Source organism: Eleutherodactylus coqui, unplaced genomic scaffold (genome assembly GCF_035609145.1).
Source record: "Eleutherodactylus coqui strain aEleCoq1 unplaced genomic scaffold, aEleCoq1.hap1 HAP1_SCAFFOLD_164, whole genome shotgun sequence".
NCBI lineage: Eukaryota > Metazoa > Chordata > Amphibia > Anura > Eleutherodactylidae > Eleutherodactylus > Eleutherodactylus coqui.
In genome coordinates, this window is record NW_027101811.1 from 252,501 (window position 1) to 257,868 (window position 5,368).

The window sequence follows — 5,368 nt, forward strand, 5'->3', positions numbered from 1 at the left end:
GTCTGCGGAGGGCCCCCTGAGTGCACCTACCAGTAGTCACTCAACACCCAGCCTGAGCCTCCGATGTGCCCGGGCAGGAACCCAGGAGGCCGGGCACAGACCGCAGCCTGCCCCCTTGCCGTCCGATGAAGCTTGCACGGTCAGAAAAAGTTTCAAAGTCCCCACGGGGAGGGAGTGTTGAGGGCGAGGGGGTGCTGGCTGCTCCAGGGGCCGGGGGCAACCCCTGGAGGCTGGGCACGGACCGCGGCAGCCCCCCTTGCAGTCGGACAATGTCTGAGGAGACAAGTCGTGAAAATGACAAAGTCCAAACGCTCCAGGCGTGCCGGCCAGGGGTGCGGACCCGGCTGGCCGGGCCGGCGGGGGCTGCGGCTGCCGGGGCTGAGCCGAGTGTCAATGCATGTCCTGAGAACCGGGAAGGGGACAAACCGGAGGCTCCAGGCCGGGCGGCAGTTCCAGGAGGTCGGCCTGACTCTGGAGGTTTTCCCCCTGGCATATTCCCATTGGCCAAAATGGGGGAAGTCAAAAAAGCACCCCCAGCAGATGTATGCAGAAGGGCTGGCGGGTGATGGGGAGCTGGCTGTTGGCAGCAGTGTGCTGACTGCAGAGGTGTGCATGGGCGGCTGCGGAGGGCCCCCTGTGTGCACCTGCCCGTGGTGGCTGAAAACCCAAGCTGAGCCTCCGATGTGCCCGGGCAGGACCCCAGGAGGCCGGGCACAGAACACCGGTTGCCCCCTTGCCGTTTGACGAAGCTTGCACGGTCGGGAAAAGTTTCAAAGTCCCAACGGGGAGAGAGTGTTGACGGCGAGGGGGTGCTGGCTGCTCCAGGGCCCGGGGGGAGCGCCTGGAGGTGGGCCTGGGGGTGTGGAGGGGCCCCCTGATAGCACCCAACAGAAGTTGCTCAAGACCCTGCCTGAGCCTCTGGTGTTGCAGGGAAGGACACCCAGGAGGCGGGGAACAGCCGTGGCAGCCCCCCTTGCAGTCGGACAAAGTTTGAGGAGACAAGTCATGAAAATGACAAAGTCCAAACGCTCCAGGCGTGTCGGCCAGGGGGGCGGACCCGGCTGGCCGGGCCGACGGGAGCTGCGGCGGCTGGGGAAGAGCCGAGTGTCGATGAAGGTCCTGAGAACCGGGAAGGGGACAAACCAGTAGCTCCAGGCTGGGCCGGAGTTCCAGGAGGTCGGCCTGACTCTGGAGGTTTTCCCCCCGGCCTTTCCCCTTAGGCCAAAATGGGGGAAGTCAAAAAAGCACCCCCGGCAGATGTGTGCAATGGGCTGGGGGGTGATGGAGAGCGGGCTGTTGGCAGCTGTGTGGCGGCTGCAGGGGTGGGCCTGGGCGGCTGCGGAGGGCCCCCAAAGTGCACCTACAAGTAGGGGCCCAAGACCCAGGCTGAGCCTCCGAAGTTCCCCGGGCAGGACACCCAGGAGGCGGGGAGCAGCCCCCGCTGAAGTCCACGGCATGTGCCAGAGGCGAGTCTTGGAGAAAAAATGACAAAGTCCAAACGCTCCAGGCGTGCCGGCCAGGGGGGCGGACCTGGCTGGCCGGGCCGGCGGGAGCTGCGGCTGCCGGGGCTGAGCCGAGTGTCAATGCATGTCCTGAGAACCGGGAAGGGGACAGACCGGTGGCTCCAGTCCGGGTTGGAGTTCCAGGAGGTCGGCCTGACTCTGGAGGTTTTCCCCCTGGCTTTTCCCCATAGGCCAAAACGGGGGGAGGCAAAAAAGCACCCCCAGCAGATGTATGCAATGGGCTGGTGGGTGATGGAGAGCGGGCTGTTGGCAGCTGTGTGGTGGCTGCAGTGGTGGGCCTGGGCGGCTGCGGAGGGCCCCCAAAGTGCACCTACCAGTAGGGGCCCAAGACCCTGGCTGAGCCTCCGATGTGCCCGGGCAGGACACCCGGGAGGCGGGGAGCAGCCCCCGCTGAGGTCCATGGCATGTGCCAGAGGCGAGTCTTGGAGAAAAAACGACAAAGTCCAAACGCTCCAGGCGCCGGGCAGGGTGGCGGACCCGGGTGGCCGGGCCGGCGGGGGCTGCGGCTGCCGGGGCTGAGCCGAGTGTCAATGCATGTCCTGAGAACCGGGAAGGGGACAAACCGGTGGCTCCAGGCCGGGTTGGAGTTCCAGGGGATCGGCCTGACTCTGGAGGTTTTCCCCCTGGCTTTTCCCCATAGGCCAAAACGGGGGGAGCCAAAAAAGCACCCCCAGCAGATGTATGCAGAGGGGCTGGGGGGTGACAGAGAGCGGGCTGTTGGCAGCTGTCTGGTGGCTGCAGGGGTGGCCCTGGGCGGCTGAAGAGGGCCCCCTGAGTGCACCTACCAGCAGTAGCTCAAGACCCAGGCTGAGCCTCCGATGTCCCCGGGCAGGACCCCAGGAGGCCGGGTAGAGCCCGCAGGTCACCCCCTTGCCGTCCAATGAAGCTTGCACGGTCAGAAAAGTTTCAAAGTCCCAACGGGGAGAGAGTGTTGACGGCGAGGGGGTGCTGGCTGCTCCAGGGGCCGGGGGCAGCCCCTGGAGGTCGGCCTGGGGGTGTGGAGGGGCCCCCCTGAGAGCACCCAACAGTAGTTGCTCAAGACCCTGCCTGAGCCTCCGGTGTGCCCGGGCATGAACCCCAGGAGGCGGGGAACAGCCGTGGCAGCCCCTGCTGAAGTCCTTGGCAGTTGGCAGAGGCGAGTCTTGGGGGAAAAAATGACAAAGTCCAAACGCTCCAGGCGCCGGCCAGGGGGGCGGAACCGGCTGGCCGGGCCGGCGGGGGCCGCGGCTGCCGGGGCTGAGCCGAGTGTCGATGCAGGTCCTGAGAACCGGGAAGGGGACAAACCAGTAGCTCCAGGCCGGGTTGGAGTTCCACGAGGTCGGCATGACTCTGGAGGCTTTCCCCCTGGCATTTTCCCATTGGCCAAAATGGGGGAAGTCAAAAAAGCACCCCCAGCAGATGTATGCAGAGGGGCTGGGGGGTGACGGAGAGCGGGCTGTTGGCAGCTGTGTGGTGGCTGCAGGGGTGGCCCTGGGCGGCTGCAGAGGGCCCCCTGAGTGCACCTATCAGCCGTTGCTCAAGACCCCGCCTGAGCCTCCGGTGTTGCAGGTCAGGACACCCATTGGCGGGGAACAGCAGGTGGCAGCCCATGCTATAGTCGTTGGCAGAGATGAGTCTTGGAGAAAAAACGACAAAGTCCAAACGCTCCAGGCGTGCCGGCCAGGGCGGCGGACCCGGCTGGCTGGGCCGGCGGGAGCTGCGGCTGCCGGGGCTGAGCCGAGTGTCAATGCATGTCGTGAGAACCGGTATGAGGGTAATCCTGGTCGCTCCGGGCCGAGCCCCGGTTCCACGAAGGCGGAAGGAGCGGGCCTGTTTCCCCTGATAGCGCCGACGGCGGTAAAATAAGGCCTCGCAAAACGTCAGCACGAACACCTTGTCGGGGTATAAGGGAACGAGCGGTGTGCGGTCTTTGACAAAGTGACAGTGTGTCTCAAAAAAAGCACCCCCGGCAGATGTGCGCGGACGGGGCTGGCTGGTGACGGAGAGCGGGCTGTTGGCAGCGGTGTGTGCTGGCTGCAGGGGTGGCCCGGGGCGGCTGCGGAGGGCCCCCTGAGTGCACCTACCAGTAGTGGCTCAACACCCTGGCTGAGCCTCCGATGTCCCCGGGCAGGACCCCAGGAGGCCGGGCACAGACCGCCGCTTGCCCCCTTTGCCGTTTGACGAAGCTTGCACGGTCGGAAAAAGTTTCAAAGTCCCAACGGGGAGAGAGGGTTGACGGCGAGGGGGTGCTGGCTGCTCCAGGGGCCGGGGGGAACCCCTGGAGGCTGGGCATGGACCGCGGCCGCCCCCCTTGCAGTCGGACAATGTTTGAGGAGACAAGTCATGAAAATGACAAAGTCCGAACGCTCCAGGCGCCGGCCAGGGGGGCGGACCTGGCTGGCCGCCTGGCGGGGACTGCGGCTGCCGGGGCTGAGCCGAGTGTCGATGCATGTCCTGAGAACCGGGAAGGGGACGAACCGGTGGCTCCAGGCCGAGCTCGAGTTCCAGGAGGTCGGCCTGACTCTGGAGGTTTTCCCCCTGGCTTTTCCCCATAGGCCAAAACGGGGGAAGTCAAAAAAGCACCCCCGGCAGATGTATGCAGAGGGGCTGGCGGGTGATGGGGAGCGGGCTGTTGGCAGCAGTGTGCTGGCTGCAGGGATGGGCCTGGGTGGCTGCGGAGGGCCCCCTGAGTGCACCTACCAGTGGTGGCTCAAGACCCAGGCTGAGCCTCCGATGTGCCCGGGCAGGACCCCAGGAGGCCGGGCACAGACCGCCGCTTGCCCCCTTTGCCGTTTGACGAAGCTTGCACGGTCGGAAAAAGTTTCAAAGTCCCAACGGGGAGAGAGTGTTGACGGCGAGGGGGCGCTGGCCGCTCCAGGGGCCGGGGGGAGCCCCTGGAGGTGGGCCTGGGGGTGTGGAGGGGCCCCCTATGAGCACCCAACAGTCGTGGGTCAAGACCCTGCCTGAGCCTCCGGTGTTGCAGGGAAGGACACCCAGGAGGCGGGGAACAGCCGGGGCAGCCCCCCTTGCAGTTGAACAAAGTTTGAGGAGACAAGTCATGAAAATGACAAAGTCCAAACGCTCCAGGCGTGCCGGCCAGGGGGGCGGACACGGCTGGCCTGGCTGGCGGGGGCTGCGGCTGCCGGGGAAGATCCGAGTGTCAATGCAGGTCCTGAGAACCGGGAAGGGGACAAACCGGTGGCTCCAGGCCGGGTTGGAGTTCCAGGAGGTCGGCCTGACTGTGGAGGTTTTCCCCTTAGCATTTTCCCATAGGCCAAAAGGGGGGAAGTCAAAAAAGCACCCCCGCCAGATATAGTATGCAGAGGGGCTGGCTGGTGATGGGGAGCGGGCTGTTGGCAGCAGTGTGCTGGCTGCAGAGGTGTGCATGGGCGTCTGCGGAGGGCCCCCTGAGTGCACCTGCCAGTGGTGGCTCAGCACCCTGGCTGAGCCTCCGATGTGCCCCGGCAGGACCCCAGGAGGCCGGGCACAGAACGCCGGCTGCCCCCCTTGCCGTTTGACGAAGCTTGCGCGGTCAGAAAAGTTTCAAAGTCCCAACGGGGAGAGAGCGTTGACGGCGAGGGGGTGCTGGCAGCTCCAGGGGCCGGGGGCAACCCCTGGAGGCTGGGCACGGACTGCGGCAGCCCCCCTTGCGGTCGAGCAAAGTTTGAGGAGACAAGTCATGAAAATGACAAAGTCCAAACGCTCCAGGCGTGCCGGCCAGGGTGGCGGACCCGGCTGGCTGGGCCGGTGGGAGCTGCGGCTGCCGGGGCTGAGCCGAGTGTCGATGTATGTCGTGAGAACCGGTATGAGGGTAATCCTGGTCGCTCCGGGCCGAGGCACGGTTCCAGGAGGGCGGAAGGAGCGGG